The 18,806-nt window shown below is 44.9% G+C and overlaps 1 long non-coding RNA gene across 1 annotated transcript; it reads right to left on the bottom strand.

Annotated features, from left to right (window-relative positions):
• Positions 1-15,456: 15,456 nt before the first annotated feature.
• LOC122466665 lies at positions 15,457-17,546 on the bottom strand. Its single transcript, XR_006292366.1, has 2 exons — positions 17,465-17,546; positions 15,457-16,686 (listed from the first exon to the last, which is right to left on the bottom strand). It is a non-coding gene; the product is annotated as an uncharacterized LOC122466665 (long non-coding RNA).
• Between the last annotated feature and the right edge of the window lie 1,260 nt (positions 17,547-18,806).

Raw genomic sequence — 18,806 nt, 5'->3', positions numbered from 1 at the left:
TGCTGCGTTCAGCCAAGTCCAGCTTCCCATACAGAGATTGCCAGCGGCCCTTCAAACGGCCAAAAGCACACTCCACAGTCATTCAGCACTGGCTCAGCCTGTAGTTGAACCATTCCTTGCTGCTGTCAAGGCTCCTTGTGTAGGGTTTCATGAGCCACGGCATTAACGGGTAAGTGGGGTCTCCAAGGATCACAATGGGCATTTCGACTTCCCCTACTGTGATCTTCCGCTCTGGGAAAAAAGTCCCAGCCTGCAGCTTCCTGAACCAGGCAGTGTTCTGAAAGATGCATGCGTCATGCACCTTTCCGGGCCAGTCTGCGTTAATGTCAATGAAACGCCCACGGTGATCCACAAGCGCCTGGAGAACCGTATAGAAATACCCCTTCCGATTAACGTACTCGGAGGCTAGGTGGGGTGGTGACAGAATAGGAATATGCGTCCCATCTATCGCCCCTCCACAGTTAGCTAAACCATTTGTGCAAAGCCATCCACAATGTCCTGCACATTACCCCGAGTCACGGTTCTTCTGAGCAGGATGCGGTTAATGGCCCTGCAAACTTGCATCAACACGAGTCCAATGGCCGACTTTCCCACCCAAACTGGTTCGCGACCGATCGGTAGCTGTCTGGAGTTGCCAGCTTCCAGACTGCAATAGCCACCCACTTCTCCACCGGCAGGACAGTTCTCAATCTCGTGTCCTTGCACCACAGGGTGGGGGCGAGCTCCTCACGCAGTCCCATGGAAGTGACTTTTCTCATCCGAAAGTTCTGCAGCCACTGCTCGTCATCCCAGCCTTGCATGACGATGTGATCCCACCACGCAGTGCTTGTTTCCTGAGCCCAAAAGCGGCGTTCCACGGTGCTGAGCATGTCCGTGAATGCCACAAGCAATCTCGTATCGTACGCATTACGCGACTCGATATCATCGTCAGACTCCTCACTGTCACTTTGGATCTTAAGGAATAGCTCAACTGCCATACGTGACATGCTGGCGAGATTCGTCAGCATACTCCTCAGCAATTCAGACTCCGTTTCCCGCAGACTGAAACGGAATACAGATCGCGCTGCACAGAAACCATTGAAAGATGGTGCCAAATATGGACGGAAACACAGGGATTGCTGAGATGCGAAGCAATGCATCACGGGGTGTTGGGACAGGACCCAGAATGCCCCACACCCCACGCCCCCTTCCCACAACCCACGACACCAGAATGGGAAGAGGTGCTCTGTGGGATACCTGCCCATAATGCACCACTCCCAATGCCGCTGCACGTGCTGCAAATGTGGCCACAACAGTGCGCTGGCAGCTCCCAATGTGGACAGACTGCAGCGCTTTCCCTACTCAGCTGTACAAAGGCAGGTTTAACTCACAGCACTGTACATCTGCAAGTGTAGCCAAGGCCTGAGTGTGCAGGCAAGACTTGAACTGGCACAATTTTGATCTAGCAGGTAGTAGCTAGATAAGCTAATGGAGGGCTCCTTCTGCATAGCTCATCTGCTAGAAGCTCTGCTCCAGCTGAGCAAGTTGCAGCTATGCATTGAGCTGTTCTCATTTGAAAGCAGCCTGTACTCATATACAAGGGGAGGGAGATTCTAGTTCACTTTAGTCTGCTCTGGGCACATTGCCCTTAGGAAGTGGTCTGGACTGACCTCCATCCCAGCAGCTCCTGCCTGCTCTCCTTGTACAGTCTCCAAGGGAAAATGGAATTGGTGCTGGTTCCATCACATGCGAAATCCGAGCCTGCGTCAGGAATCCGTGGTGTCCTTCTGGAGCAGTGGTGCAATCGGGTTAGGGAGTGTGGGGAAGGTTATATTTGAACAGGATAATTGATATTAAATTACATGGGAAAGAAGAAATTGTAGACGGGTAAGTTGGTAAATATATCTATTTTTCATCGTCTGCACCAAAATGATTGAAGTCAGTGGCAAAGATGATACATGACAGAAAATTGATAAAACATTGATGACAGAGGATTAATATTTCAGGAGGGGTCATATGCATTGTGTGGCACCCTTGGTAAATCTTTAGCCAACGTTGGATAACCTTGAGAGATGCATTTTTAAGTTCTTATTTATTTTGCGGCAAGGCAGGAGTGAGTATTTAGGAAATACTAACCAGGGGGGATTTAGGCACTCTTGTTATCCCACTGGGGAAGTCTCATTGATGAAGAAGAGATCTGAAATTATCCATTAGGATCAGAGTAGCAGTTTGCAGAAAGAGCTACTGATTAGTTAGCATTGCAACAAAAATCTTTAGTGCAGCTGGCCTATTCCACAGGCAGATACAGGAAGCTGGGGTCAGGGCCTGTCTCCGTCTCCCTTCCTCCATATCCATTTGAGGTGCCATGAACTCCTTGGAGCACACCACAGGAGTGGTATCTGTGCTCATGCAGGGATTGCAGCTGTGACAGGCCCTTGAACTATTCGCCTGAAAGATTGCTCCTTGCCTGCTCCTCCTCTGTTAGCCATGGTCAGGGTGTGTCATAATTTGGCCCTAATGTGGAAATGGGCCAGAACCCCCCCCAGAACTTTGTGAGATTACCGTGACAGACCAAGCCCATCAGTATGTTAGAGCGACTGTGAGGGACAGACTGTATGGTGACTGTATGGTCCAGTAACTAATCTTTCGTGTTTGTTTAAAGTTATTGAAAAGATCCCAGAAGGATGTTTTGGGCACTTGCTACTCTGCTCTGTGGCTTCTCTAATGTGGAGTTGTGCAGGGTTCTCCCATGTCTTACCTCCTTTCCATTCATCCCTTGTCTTGTGGGCCTGACACTGACGATGTACTTACTGGTGTCCAGGTTGTTTTTGGTGTTGATTTTGACCTGTAAAGCTCTAAATAGCCTGGGACCTGCCTATCTAAGTAATCGCCTGTCTCCAAGTCCCATAACTAATGCAGCTGTGGTCAGTAGGAGCACTCAAACAACAGCCCCCTGCTATAAAAGAGTGTGAGCTAGGAGCAAAGCATTCTCCATGAGGGAGCTTCAGCTGTAGAATCCACCCTCTTCCCCCTTGGTGACTTTCAGGGCATTCTACAAAGTCCATCTCTGTAGCCTAGGTTTCGAGGAGGGGGTAATCTGAGGATAGCTGGTATTTGGGGTCTGTTCAGGGTATTCTTTGGTGGGGGGTTCTAGTTGGTTATTTTTCTGTTTACTAGTAGAAAATGTAACATTAAAAAGGGGAGGGGGGATATAAACTGAGATGTGCAAAATGGCCTAGTGGTTTGGATGCCCATTTCCCATTTGTTTTAATGGAAATTGGGCAATTCAAATCCCTTTGGCAGGTTTGAAAATCTCAGAGGCAGTGCTAATAGTTCTTCTGTTGGACTTATCTCAAAATACATGTATAAATGTACTCCCTCGGGGAAATAAATGGTACTAGCAGCTAGAAACCTGTAATAGGGCTAGGGTGGGATTATTATCAAAATCCTTCTGCTCCCATTGAATCCAATGGTAAAATGCCCATGGACATCAATGGGAACAGAGTTAGGCCCATGCTGAGTGCTTTTAAACCTCCCACTCCTAATGTGTGGAATTAATACGGAATTAAAATTCTTTTAAACTCAGCTTGGAGACTGGAAGAGGATGTTAGATCACAGAAGGATGGGCCAACCAAAGAAAAGGAAAGGAAGGCATGAGGCTGCAAGAAGGAGACCTGGGTTTTCAGTTTGCCTCATTTAGAATTGAGGGGAGTGTTACTGAAGGATTTAGGAAAGGACTTGCCAGCAACCCTCAAAACAGACAGAGAGTATGAGTGAAGAAATTAAGAGTAATACGGGAAATTTGGGGCAATGGATACAACTCTGGCTTCCTAGACCCTGCTGAGTGGGAAATTCTTGCTGGTTTGTAGCTATTTTGAGGTAAAGAATTAATTTAGGATTACAGGGAAAACAATAAATCTGTCCCAGAAACTGAAGCAGTTGAAATGTTATTGCTAGGGGTGAAAGTAAATAATCATAGAATCATAGAATATCAGGGTTGGATAATAATCACAGACCTGATCCTTATGCCACTGAATTCAGAATTTCCATTGACGTCAATCAGAGCAGAAGCCGGTCCTATGTTTGTACTATTTATTCAGGGTGCATTTGGGCTGAATTTGTTAATTTTAGAAATAGTCACCCTAATGTACAATGCACCAGCGTTTGAATGGAACCCAAGTTAAGCTCTAACATACCGTACAATGTGCCCATGCAGGCATTAGACCTAATTCTCTTCAGTGACATTTAGAAGGAGCCTAAGGGGCCCTCTGTATTTGCTGCTCCATAGGTCTGCTTGTTTATTTGGAAATTTGCAGTGCCTGAACTTTTTTTGTTTTAATAAAACCTTTAAGAAAGTTTTTCCCGCAGATGAGGTATGTTTTTTTGGAATGTAGGAGATTCTCTAGTGTGTTTGGATGTTCCATGAACACACATTATTATAATTATTATTTATTTGTATGGTGGTAGTGCCTAGGAGACCCAGTCATGGAGAAGGACCCTATTGTGTGAGGCCCTCTATCCCATACATGTGGAATTGTGAATTAAAGGGCCATAGTTTCATGAAAGGAGGATAGTGACATCTTTCCTCTCATGATTTATGATGACCCCAGAACCCCAAGATGGCATTATAGGCCATTAACTTAAATTTCATTTTTCCCCAACAAATATAATTACTCAGTTTATAGCAATAAAAGAACAGGATGAGCTCTGTAGAAAGAGAAGAAGACACAAGGAAAAATAATGCCCTGTAAACAAAAGACACACATAAGAAATCATCTCTTGATTCCAGCAATCTCGCCAATTATCACCCTGTCACCAGCTTTCCCTTTTTTGAGAAGACAGTTCAGAAGGTGGTCAGGCAGCAATTTAGGAGATGTCTGGAATCTTCAGTCTTTCAGTCTAGCTCTTGGCCAGAGTATAGTTCCCAAGACTCACTGGCTGTTGATCTAATGATGGACAAAAGTCGGGTGTCCATCCATCCTGATTCTTTTAAATCTATCAACAGCCTCTGCTCTCATTCACCGTGAGGTTTTATTGAATTTTCTTGGATCACTATCTGTAGAAGAGAGTACAGCTCCTGAGCGGTTAGGTTCTTTCCTAAGGAAAGCCCCATCGTTTGATATTTTTTTCTCTTTTTTTAATAAAACTAGGTAACACATGAGCAAATGTATTTTGTCTGTTTGTCTGTGTATCTATACTGTGCCCACCACTGTGATTTCTGAGTCCCTATAGGGAACTATACTTCGCTGGTAATCTAGATTATGTAATAGTTCTTTTCATGTCTCATTTATACTCTTCTGTATATGGTTCTCCCCAGAGATAATATGCAGATTTCTATGGCAGCAGCCTTTGGAATTTCCCATCACACTGCTAGACTCCCAGATAATGCAATAGGAATTCCAGTGTAAGAAGAGCCGCAGGCAATTCCAAAAAACACTTCTATGGATGCTTCCTCCCCACAAGTAAAAAGAGGGAACAGAAGAGTGGGGAATTTGCACATTTCCACAATAACTCACTGATGTCTCTTTTTAGAAAAGTAGACTTTTGCATGCATCATTCACATGTCAGAGGCTGTTTTGCACAGAATCAGTTTCATAGAAAGGGGCAATATACCAGGAAATATTTTTGAAACGTGGGTACAACAGCTCTTTAAAATTATTTTTAATGATTGCATTGGATTCAGAAATGAATCACAGTGGTTGAGAAGATCCTACATTGGTTTCAAAAGACATCACATATCTGTGCGCTGAAGCAGGCTTCTTAATTTGTGGCAATGATGTTCTCCAGTAGAGTACAGATGTTTTATTTTTCACCTGGCTGTCAAATGTTTAGCAAAAGACAAGTGCTCCATTATGGGGCCATATTAACTCTCCTGAGCTTCTTGTTCAGGTTACATGTGAGTGTGAGCATATAGACCCTGATTCAGCAAAGTACATAAGTGCCTGCTTAACTTCAAGCTTGTGTTTCAATCCAAAATAGGACTTGAGTGTATGCTTAAAGTTAAGCACATACTAAAGTAACTTTTTAATAGAGATTAATTTAAGCACATGCTTAACTGGTTTGCTGATCCAGGGCCATAATCACACTGCCTATAGGTATCATTTTAGACTTGCTCTGGGCTGTGATATAGCAAAATCTTTTGTGATAGTAAAGTGGTACCATTGCTGGGAAAAGAGGAAATTTAGTACCTCTGGTGTCCTGTGCTGAAGGAGAGCTAGGCATATTAGCTGTGACATATGTGATTTGCAGAAGGGTATTGCTTTAAGAAGTTACAGTGTAAGAAGAGTGTAAGAGTCATTTCAGGAAAAGACAGCAGAGACACACTTAGGGAAACACGGTGAAACTAGACAACTTTCCAGTCCACTCCCCAGTGCATTTGTAGTGTCCATTTCAAGGTTAGTGAAACAATAAAAAATACTGAGCAAAGAAAGTTAATCTGTGGTCCAAAGCACTTAAATTAATATGTTTAAAATAATCACTGCAGACCTTTTGCCTCTCCCCCATCCCTTGTAACAGTGTCATTGAAATGCAATGACTAAAGCAGCCTGCCCCTTTACAGTTTCAACATTAATTTAATATCTTATTTCCAGCCAACACCTTATTAATTCTAGATCTTTTAATTTATGTCAGGCCAGGTACTCCAAATGTCCCAGTTATGCAAAGATCAAGGAGCACTTACTGCAAACAGCATGCAAATACTGCTGGGTGAGCATCAGCCCCTTCCCAGGAAACCCTTCACATCGCTGGCTGGAAGAGATTGTCATACTCGCCTACTGGTTTGTAGAGTTGCATGACACAGTTCCAGGATCAAATATACTCCTGAGATGAAGGATTTCCAGCCTGCAGCAAAGCGTGGGGAAGCAAATGATCCTTTTTGCTGTTATTGCTTCTTGCTACATTACTGACAACAAAATCCACTGTGTTATGATGAGCTAATGAGCGGCCTCCTTGGGAGTTCTGTAGCTACAGCCCTCAGAGACTTTTCCATGTTTTGTGTCTGACTAATATCGTTTGTGGAGCAAAATAGCATTTTACAAGCATTGAAAAATTGATGTCTCACATTTTGGACTTTTCTCAAATGTTACCACATATTTCCAGGTGATGGTATTAAGAGGCGTGGACACAGGAATTCCATTCTACCAATTCCTAGACCTAGACCCTCTCCTTCCCCTCCTCTATACACCTCCCAGAACTTACCTTCTCCCACCTAAACTGTTTTATCAGATACCATCTGCCCTCGTTATAAGGTTCCTCATTAGACAGGTGGTTCAGTCGCTGATGTAGAGGTATTACTATACACCCTGGTTTACAACATAAATCTCATAAATGCATACACCCTATACTGGCATATGCCCCACTGTGCAATAACTCTATAACTGCAGTCACACTACACTGACATACAACAACTAACTGTTATGAGATGGCTTTAGAACACCAGATGCAACTGAAACCCTCTGATCGACTGTCAGTGATGTCACACCTATATCAAATAAGCTTCTCTACTTGTCTCTTTCTGAAATGACCAAGTGCCCTTGCTCATTGATTGAGCGATAGCAAGTACCTTCAAACTGCTCAAACAAGAAGCAAGAACTCTTGGTCATTTCTGAAATAGGCAGGCAGGAGTGTCCTTGTAAATTGGTTACGCACAGAAACACAGATGCTGCTGTGAGAGAATGGCATAGGTGCTCTCTTTTTCTCTGTGTGCCTCTTTTCAGTGCTGTGTCTGTGGTTGTGTTACACTGTCCAACTGGTATCTGAAGAACCTACAGTGCAAGGTAGTGTCTCTTTTGGGGGGTGGGAGGGGGGAAAGGTGCTGAGACTGTTGGTATGTGCTGCCCTGTGATTGGTTGAAGGGGCTTCAGTATTGTGTAATGGCCGGTAAATGGACAGTTTTGATTGCCTTGCTTAACTTTACACATAGATTCCATTTCAGAGCAACAATAAGATACTCCAGGAACATGCACTGCAGAGTGATTATGATATTTCACAGAGAGTTTAGACCTATTTGGCTTTGTGTCTTGGAACACCCCACATGAGGCATGCTATAATTGCCCAGAAATTGACTCCTGTAATGTTTGCCTGTAATGGGCTGCCTATGATGCTTTATTAGAGCCACTCCTTAATAAAAACACCTCCTTGTGCCAGTGTGAGAACATCTTCCCCCCAAGGATTTCAATGAGCTTTGCAAGCATCCAGGAATTCAGACTCACAGCACCCAGTGGTGAAGTATTATCATTATTTGACAGCTGGCAAAATGGAGGCAGAGGGAGGTTAAGTGACTTGCCCCAGATCACTTGGCAAGTCAGTGGCAGAGCTGGGATTAGCATTCCAGTATTCTTGATTCCCCCACCAGACCAAGCTGTCAATCTGCCTTTTGATGCCTGGAGTGCAGTAGTGAGCTGTAAGCCCGACTCCAGAGGCACCCACGAAGGCTGCATACGTTCACAATAACACAATTGGCAGTTTGAACTTGTAGAACATTATTGCCCATTAATTATTGATAGTTATTGTACCCTCTGGACAATAAATGATTGAGGTTACACACTGAATGGAGAATGAGAAGCCTGTGTTCTGTTTACAGCACAGCACAGCAGGGCTGGGTTGTTTTTTCCTCCTTGCCTTTCCTTCTCAGTAAGAGAGTCCCAGCTGAAGTTAGATAAATGCCAAGTCTCTGACCACAGTGAATGACAGAGTCACTGGGCCAGACAGTCCCTCATATGTAGGAGTCTCCAGAGGAATCCCAGTTTGGGGGGATCCCTGAATCTTGTGGCCTATAGCTGATAAATGGCCTCCTGTAATACAGAGCGCATGTAGGTTTGAGCAAGTGGTTGAGAGATGGAGGTGCAGTGTCAGATACCACACCCCAGCTCAGCAGCTCATCTTCACAGTAGTTGCTGCACGCTTGGCTCACAGCAACTAAAGTCCGTAGAGGAAAGTCTAGAATGCTATGTTTGGGGAAGGTTAGAAATGTAATAGATTTGAGACGCTCCTATTAATAACTGCTTCTTCCCTTTGTCTGTGCTGAACGACATGACCTGGTAACACTCATCTTTGGGTGGATGTGCATGTACCAGAGGATGTCACAGTCACATGATATTTTGCACTTAAATAGAATCTTTCTTCTGAGGATCTCAAAGCACTTGACGTTCCTTAGGAGAACTGTTGCCCAGACAGAAATATGTACATTTTTAGTGAAAGGGTTAACAGTGGCTGAGTTTATTTGTTTGTGGTAACTTCGTGTTCACTGCAGGTTCATTTGATTGGTTTTTGACTTTATTGACTGGGTAACAAGAAACACTTCCTGCCTGGGTTGTGTTTTAAACCCTCACCCCTTCCACCCAGCCCTCATTGCTTAGGGAACGATGGCTGTTTGGAGACCGCACAAGTGTTGGGGGATGATGTTGCAGAGAGAGAGAGGTTTTCATGTCAGTGTCACATTGCTATGTGCAGCAAGGATCCTCATCATGCCAGGTTCTGATGAAAGCATGGGCTAATACTGTCATCTGAGACCCTCAAATTTCATGTGAGTTTCCTAAAGTCATGCAGTGAACCTGTTCCAAAGATGACAGTAGAACCCTGGTGTCCTGACTCGCTTGTCTCTTCCATGAGAAGCTGTTCTCACTTCCTGGGAAGGATCTCACCCTTTACATAGTCTTATATGTAGTCAGACTTGTACAAAATTCTTTAATACTTTGTGCTGTATATTAATGACAAAAACTGACCAATTCTGCTAATGTGAAGGTGTATTTTAAATATTCTTGTATGTGTGTATACATAAATATTCTTTTAGTTTCGTCAAGGAGAAGGATTTGGTTGGGGAGCTCGTTGTGCTTGGTCAGGTTGGGATTGACAAAGAAGTGATGTTCTCCACGCTGACCTTAAACTAACCACGGGGATTTAGCCTCTGCAGCATTTCTTGGAGGCTTTCTGTTAGACTTCTTGCCTCTTTGGGCTAGTCTGCACTACAAAGGCTTTGCTGCTGTAACTGTACCAGCAAAGCCCCCTACTGGAGACACAGTATATGCCAGCAAAATGAGCTCTTTTGCCAGTACAGTTAACTTCCCCTTCCCAAACAACAAGCTATTGTCAACACAAGGACTTTTTTGCAGTTATAAGCCTGCGTCTAGACTGGGTTTTTTGCCAGCATAGCTACATTGCTTAGGGGGTTGATTTTTTCCACACTCCAACATGGCTATGCCAGCAAAACTTATCATCAACCTCACTCATGGACTGCAAAGTGGTGTTTGTGGTATGGGATTGATAAAGCTGGTTCCATTCCTTCTCAGTCTATATCCTACCGATAAATGACTTTTCTGCTTTCTGGTCTACTGCAATCATGCAATCATTGCAGCACAAAGTGCCCCTGATTTCTGTCATCTCTCCATATAGCCATGAAGGATAGAGAGCTATGGTGAGCATCCATTCTGTCTCCTCACCCAACGCTTTGTCTGGAGCTTGTTTCTACATTTATGCCCTATCTTTCCACAGCAGCTTGCTGAGACGCTTGGCTGAGGTAGAGATCTGGCACACCACGGAGATGATAATTAATCATCTCTGACGTCCATTTACAGATTGGCCTCGCCAGTTTTAGGAATAGCCAGGCTTAGGCGCACCATCACTTTCTTTTCTGAATCTAACTCCATTCACAGTATTCAGGAGCTGTAGGACAGTTACAGGAGGTGGAGAATGAGGCATGGGATGCCATTGGTATAAATTTACTCTCTCTGACGCTCTCCTGCCTTTCTCCATATGAAGTTATTAACACCTGTGCAAAATGAGTGTAAAATGATTCCATTCTGATTTGGTAGCATTTTCACTCAGTGTAACCCAGGTGCTGTTAACAGTTCAAGGTGCAAGCCGGTGGAGAGCCAAGCCCACATTACACACTTTGCCCTCTCTGCAGCTGAAGTACTGCCTCTGGCAGCATGCATCCAACTTTACTGAGCCTGCAGTTTCACTCTGGACCTGTCTGTGCTTGGAGAATCTCCATCCCTTTCCTGGGAGGATTTGGGGAGCAGTTTATTCACATGACAGAGGTGGTCTCCTCTTCTAAACAAGGGACTAGGAATAGAATCATAGGATCATTATAGTGAGAAATGAAAAATACCTATTCAATCACAGAGTCTATTTCCCTGCCATAGTGAAATACAGTTCATTTATATGGGGATGTGTCAGATATTAAGCTGAGCTTTACACATGAGTAAACCACTTGACCATCACATCTGTGAGCAAAATAGGACTCATCTCATATACTAAGCAAAGTCTAGTAACAAAACATGTTTTTTCCATAGATTGCTAAGAGATATACTGATGTCACATGGAATAATCCTCAAGAACTATATAGTTAAGCTATGGGAAACAGTAGTAACTACATGATAAATGATTACACTACCCAGTTACGCCTGTATTAATGCAGCCCTGTAAATAACTGTAAATAACTCATCACTGTAAGATCTTCTCTACCTTCACCTTTCTTTTCTTCTGTCTTTATCCATATTTGCAATTTCCCACTCTCCTCCTACAAGCCTGACCTGTATCAACTGGATGCATGAGTTATAAGGTTCTTTGACTTGTTCCATTATTCCCTTTATCTCCATTCTCCTCACTACTTCTTCATTGTTTATAAGTAAGGGGATAGAAACTCTACAACCACTGCTAACTGTGGATGGTTCAAGTGCTCCCTCTGGAGCCCATCAAGGCCTTGATCAGTTAGGAAGGATCACTGATCAGTGTCAGAAAACCTGATCTTCCTCTCCTCTTATTGCTGGACCTATAGATCTTCTCACATCGGCACCCACACTCTTACACACCAGTGTGTACCCAGGCATGCATGCACATATACTAATCCCTTGGGCTTCTCTTAGGTAACAAGTGAAATTCATTTAGTGCGCTCAGCTTCATCCTCTCTGGGTGTTTGATGTTTGTCATCCCATCAACCCAAAGCTGGCACAGCTACCCTAAGTGTCTGCTCAAGCTCTGTCGCCACCCGAGGAGTTATTTACAAAGAAGTGTTATGATGATAACTCAGTAATGTTTCCAGTCACCATGGTTTCAGCTGTGTAGTTCTCATGCTTTGTCCTGGGGAATCTCTAAACTACCCGCACCACTGGGTATCTCTTAACTCCCCAAGCTGACAGAGATGTAAAGGGGTGAGATGAGGGACTGGAGAAGAGTAGAGAATTCTTAAGCAACGAGAACCTACGTAACCTATTCAATTGATAATAGGAATCACTTGTAGCACTCAGATGTCACAAGAATAACATGGCTGTGTTAACTGAGCCAGTCAGGATTGTATTGCATTGGCAGAACTGTGTAGAAGCCAGAACTGCAAAAGGATTAAAGTGCATCTGTGGAGCTGCGGTGTGGGGCCAGCACTGAAGCAGCAGGAATATTGCAGATCAGGTTTTGAGATGCATTGGCAGCATTACATGGGGGAAGCTTGCAAAGGTATGTGTTCCATCCTATGGACTGGATTACCTCTCCCTCTGGAAATACCCACAGAAGGGTCCCAGGGAAACAAAATGTCTGTGAGGATCTCCTGGCAAGGTTTCACTCAAGTCATTCTGTGGGAGGAGATGGGATTTGCTCCACTACAGTGCAATGAGATGTGGTTCTTCACTCAAGCCCAGAGGTCTGCTTGGGGTGCAGGGCCATCCTTGTGAAGGCCCTCTCACTCTACGTTGGCTGTAGGACTCCCAGCACCCCCTGCTTCTGTGGTTCCAGTGGCTATCAGGGCTTCCTTGGGATTCAGATGCCCTAAAAGGGGGTTGCTCAGTGTGGAGGACTCTGCAAAAAGGACAGTACAGCCTGGCATGGCAGAAATGGGGTGAGTGCCATGGGGCTGGCTGACTGACCCTCCCCCTTCCACACAGGGCAGGGGAAGCCTTCATGTGGCAGGCCCTTTCCATGCGCAGATCTAGGGCACAGGAGCTGTGCCTCTCTTTGGCTCTAACCAGCAGTACCAGACTGACATTCATTAGCACCAAAATTCAAATTAAACAACACAAACCATTCTTCCCCTACAGGCTGCTAACTCATTGCTCCCCTGGGCAGTGATGCATTACATCACATGCAATTGCTCTTAACTATCTGTTCCCTGACACATGCCTCTCAAAGTGCATGTGTCCCCCTATCTAGGGACAAGCTGCACTGGGGGAGCGATTGCAGCAAATGAATGGGGCTGGGGAGGGAGGAAATGATATAGCGAGAGAGTGAAAACAAGTGCTGGGGCCTTCCTCCTCCTCCACCGCTGCTAGCTGTTGAAGTGGATTTACATCATAATCTCAAACTAAAGCCAAGTAGACTCTGGAATCAGTAGAAAGTGAAGCGCTTTCCCTAATCGAATCACACGCTGGTGTCACTTGTGAAGCTCTGCAAAGCAGAAAGAACTCTAGAGCCACTGAACCGCAAATACCGCCCCCTCCCCTTTATCAGATTGTTCCTTAATTTTCCATGCCTTTCTCGCTCTCCTTTTTGGCCATGAGCAAGCTTTTTTTGTGGGGGAGGGCATAGGAATGCCATGTTAGAGACCTTCCTCATGCTCCATGTCCTTCCCTCTTCTGTGCTTTCACTCCTTGCCCGCCCCGACCACCACTCGCTCACCAGTAGCTGAGGGAAAGGGAGAGGCTGAAAATGCCACATTGGCTGGATTGCAGTCCCTTACTATTGCTCCTTCTGGGACAGGGCACCTCCTTTACCTTCTGTTTTTAGGCACATCCTGTGAAGCAATGGGCCTGAGTTTGATCACGCACCAGTGTAAAGCGTAAGAGAAATTGGGCCCCAGGGGTGCTGGGGAGTGAACAGGGTTGCAGCTTTCAGGAAACATAAATGGTGTTTTTGCTAATCCATCATGCTCTGCTGCCCCTAGTTTAATACATGATGGTGCCTCGCTCCATCGGGGACTTCGGCCTAATCCTGTGCAGTGCTGCGTGTCTCTCAGGATCAGGTTCTGATCAAGGAGATGGACTCACTGTCCTAAAGGGCCTTTTCCAGCTCAGTCTTCTATACTTCCTCTCATCTTCTCCTGTCACTCAACCAGTCATTTCCAGGCATCTCCAACCATTGCACAGAATGAGCTTGCTCCTGCCACATGTCCACCAGTGAAGATGGTTTGTTAACAGTCTGTTTGGGGGTAAGAAGCAGATAGAATGGGATCTAGGAGTGGTACATCACCTGCACCAGCCATGGACCGATCATGGGTCCCCAAACAGGACCCAGAATGGGGTTTCTATACTGCCTGGCTGAAGGCCTGATTCTCTAGTGCCCTCTGGCCCCTTTGCTCTATTTGGGGAAGGCAGAGCAATCATAACCCCAGTTTAAATGGTCCCAAAAGGATTCCTTCAACACTGTGGAATCCTGAAGTGATGAAGAACTGCTGTAGTAGTTCCAAGGCACTCTCCTTCCAAGCCCCCAGTTCAGAGGATGTTTCCAGGTAAAGCTGGGAGGGTATGGATGGGGCATCCCTATCCTGAGCCCTGGGGACTATGGTTAGGTGGGTGCAGCACATCCCTGGAGTCAGCTATAAGCCACTTTTGCCCCCCTGGCCTCTTTCCTATGGACTTGTGCTGAGAACCTCTCAACTAGTGCAGGGAATCTGGGCCAAAGTCTCCCAGCTGATTTAGATGGGTCAGCTGACTGCATCTTGTAATGAGAGTGCTCTGCCTGCCACCACTGCTGGCGTGAGGTTCAGCTGCCATGTAAGGCTTCCATGTAGAGAAGCCTCCATGAGGGAATTGGGGAGGTAGATGAATCAGCCATGTTCTGGAGACAGCAACACCCAGGTACTTGGGATCAGAGAGTAGTTAAGTCTCCAGACTCTGTCACTGCTCAGCCTCTCTGCTGAGGCTGCTCATAAGGATACCTATTGCATTGGTTTATGTGACACAGACACCTGTCTACCAGGACTGGACTGATACACCTGCTAACTCATGTCACACAGGCCTTAGCGCTGTACTTAGGAAAATGGGTCTCACTGATTTCCTCCTTCCTCTCATCTTCAGGCCATTTCTTCATTCTCATCTTCTCTGTTCAAGGAAGGGCAGGGTAATAAACTTAAGAAAACCAGTCATCCCAGCAAGTGTTCATCCCACACGCAAGCTCTGTGGCTTCTCAACAACAATAAACAGCATCATTTCATCAGGTCTGGCAATGGCTGACATGGCTAAAGAGGGGATGTGAGGATAGAAAATTGGCTGAAACTGACTGTCCTGCCTTTCCATCAGCTCCCTTTTCAGTCTGGTTTGAAAGCAGGAGACCACCATGTGCCTCCAGCTCCTGTCCCATCAATCAGCCAGGGGTATAATTCCACTCCTATAGCCAGTTCCCTGACAGCAGCACAGCTATGGGAAAGAAGAGGAGGAGGAGATGTTGCTACCACCAGGTGCCTGCCAACTGCAACACAGAGGGGAAAAAGAAAAGGAGTACCTGTGGCACCTTCGAGACTAACCAATTTATTTGAGGGGAAAAAATCACTAATACTTGAACCTCATTGTATTTATTTTTGCATTTATTTTGTGTTTGGATTTGTCAGTACCATCCTTCTTATAACTCATCTCTACAAAAAACAAAAGCCACTTCAGCACTTATCAAACCCCGGAGACTGAAATCCCCTATCTCCTGAGCAGAGATAGCAAAGGCAGTGACAGGGTAAGCCTCCTCACATGGGTCAATCAATGAGCCTTCAACCTATCCTGGAGGGGCCACTTTTAGGTGTGAAAGGTACAAAGTTCCCAGGCCCATTCAGTCCTTGGCTTTTCTGGTAAAACTGCAGATAAGGGTGCAAATGATTTTGCAATGTGGACAACTAGGAATTAAGAACTGGAATGAGACCACAAAAACATTTTGCACTGGCCACCAAACAACCACCAGCTAGTAACACTGCCTGGTCACTACAGATCTGGGTTGAACCCATTCCCATTTTCGTGAATCACCATTCCCCCTTGCTAAAATAATACATTACCAAAAAGGGGGGAAATTACTTGTTGTCAGGCTTGGCCCTGGAAAGTTCAATGAATGCTTGACACTGCCCCCCAACCCTACCATTCATCATGCAGAGTTTTAACACATTTCCTCATTAACCTTCCAAGCATAGCACACACACCGGAGAGCCATTTCCAGGCAGAGCTGTGAGAGACGCAAACACCTTTTCAGCTACCTTAACATTTCAAACCACTGGCTTGAGTTTACTCCACCACAGCCAACACAAGTACAGTTGCTCCTTTCACACTGCATCTATTGGGGGAGTGGATGATTTGGGGACATGGTAGCAGGACAATGGAGCTTTTCATGTTCTAGTTGACTGGTGTGAGCCTGGCTCTGGTTGGTGGTGAGCTAAAGTCATTGCCATTTAATGTATGCAGTGTCCTTGTAGCTGTGTTGGTCCCAGGATATTAGGCAGATCAATTGCTTAGGTGAAATGAATTGTGGGATTCAGTCCACAAATGGATACCTCTCCATATCACAACTGTCACAAATCGCAACCAGCACCCTAGCTGGCAGCCTCAGCAGAGGCCAAAGAAAGAATGGCATGAAAACCTGTGCTATCTTCTCACCTGAAAAGGTGGCTCCCCCAAGTCAGGCATCAGTCACATTGGCAGGGCAATGGATTGACCTAGTGTTGCTCATGGTGTATTTGTTCTGTAATGAATAGAGGACTTTGGAATCCAGGGCTTTCCTCTTGTCGGCTTTTCCCCAGCGCTACAATTCATCCTCAGAAAAAAGGGAGAAAAACAAGCCTGTTATTTTTGTAAGGGAAGCCACAACCTGGGGAATGAGTTGCTGTGGAATTATTTCCATTATCCAGGCAATCTCCAGCATAGCTTGTGTACAGGAGTTCTTGGTTTGTCCTTTTTCATATACTGTATCCAGCATTATCGATATCTCTGCCTCACAGTCCCTTTTTCTCTGAGTTAATTTCTCATATTTCTTTTAACTCTGGGTTAATTTCTTTATATTCCTTCACCTTACAAAAGCCTAATTAGGTTGGAGTGACTGTCAGACTTCAGAGTGTAGTTACAGATAATATATGCAAATTGTCTTGAAGTCCTGACAGTTTTCAGAGTAGCAGCCGTGTTAGTCTGTATCCACAAAAAGAAAAGGAGGACTTGTGGCACCTTAGAGACTAACAAATTTATTTGAGCATAGGCTGTAGCTCACGAAAGTTTATGCTCAAATAAATTTGTTAGTCTCTAAGGTGCCACAAGTCCTCCTGTTCTTTTTGAAGTCCTGAGAAGCCCTGAAATAGAATGGACAAAGGCCTCCAGCTAACCCAATACACACCTGTTAAAGGGTCTTTTCAGCTGACCAAGGCTGAAAAGAACAAGCATGCTGTTATCTGCCTCTGAGCCAGCTGCATCTTGAATTGATAAATTGGGTTAAGGCAAGGAGACTGTCATAAAGAAGCAATAGTTTAAAAGAGAAATGGAAAAGTATCTTTTTTTTAATTCTCTCTCCATTATAATTCTATCTGTATCCTAAACATACTTACCAGACCTTTCCTGGTGTCTCAGGGCACTTGTTGCTGCTCAGACTTAATTTCCAGGAGGGAAGGTTAGATGTGGTAATGTAGCAGTCTAGTAGCTGATAAGTATTTCCAAGTGATTGCTGATCCTACACTCCTGGCAGGCAGGATGTGATGTGTGTGTATATGCCCCTCTGCACTTAAGTACATATGGCAAATCACTCTTGCAGTTAGGATGCGAGAAGATAAACTAATTTCTTCTTTAGGGATGCAGTTGTGTGATCACCTAACTGGGGTTGGGAAAGAACCTTCATGGTAAAAATGACCTTCATGGAAGACTGAGTAAAGCTTTGCTTCTCCTACAGGTTATGCCTCGGAGTTTTCTTTTTCTTATATAATTTATATTATTATTTTGATTTTTAAAATAATACTGTAAGTGCACATAGCCCTTTACAATAGCTAACATATGTGGAATAAGGAACAAAATGGCTGACTCCAATAACTTACAGTCTAAAGGCACAGTGCAATATAATGGAGCACCACAAAGTGTCATGTGGTCTTTATAATGTGCGTACATCACAGGAGAGATGGGATTTCGGATATTTTTGGAAGGAGGAAAGATAAGATGCATTAAATAGGACGGTTCCTAGTGTATTTGTTTGTATGAAAGAAGGAACAAACTCAGAAGTGGGGAAAGGAAGCAGTCAGAAGAGAAGGTTGGCTGGACCATAGGGAGAGAGGAGGAGTACAAGGGAAGATGAGGTTGGAGTTGTAGGCGGGGATTAAGTTAGGGAGCCCTATGTGGAATCAGATATGGAGTGAGTGAAGAGAGTCAAGAAGACAGGTTCAAATATCAGTGGAAGAAAATAATCTTGGCAGTGGTGTTTTGGATAGAATGGCAGGGAGACAAAGAGAGATCGGGGAGGAGGCAGAGAAGGAGGTTACATCAGCTGATACTAGCCCATAAGAGGAAGACCCAGTATAAGATGTGGAGTGAATAGCAGGTCTCAGGTGGCAGTGAGCGAAGCCCCAGGGTGGCCGAGACAATATTTTAAAGGAGGTTATATGTTTTCCTCATTGGAGGGGTGTGCTCAGTAAAGAAATCTGACTGATGAATGCTGGTAAAATCCAGTTGGCAAACGCCGGTACCTGGAAGACACCTGTGATACTTTTTGGGGCACCTAGGGCTGTGAGACACCTTGTTTGTTGCCACCTGGCTCTAGTGTGATGGGGTCTTGCCTGTGCCAGCTGAGTGTTAGCTCCCTAGCATAACCAGCCTTTCAGCCATTCAACCACTCTCTTCTGGGCTACAGCCAGCCCAGCCTTTGCCCTGCAGGTTGGCAATAGATATACCCCAACCCCTGAGTCC

The sequence above is a fragment of the Chelonia mydas genome, chromosome 7 (assembly GCF_015237465.2).
Source record: "Chelonia mydas isolate rCheMyd1 chromosome 7, rCheMyd1.pri.v2, whole genome shotgun sequence".
NCBI classification, from domain to species: domain Eukaryota; kingdom Metazoa; phylum Chordata; order Testudines; family Cheloniidae; genus Chelonia; species Chelonia mydas.
This window is presented reverse-complemented; position numbering and strand designations above follow the sequence as displayed.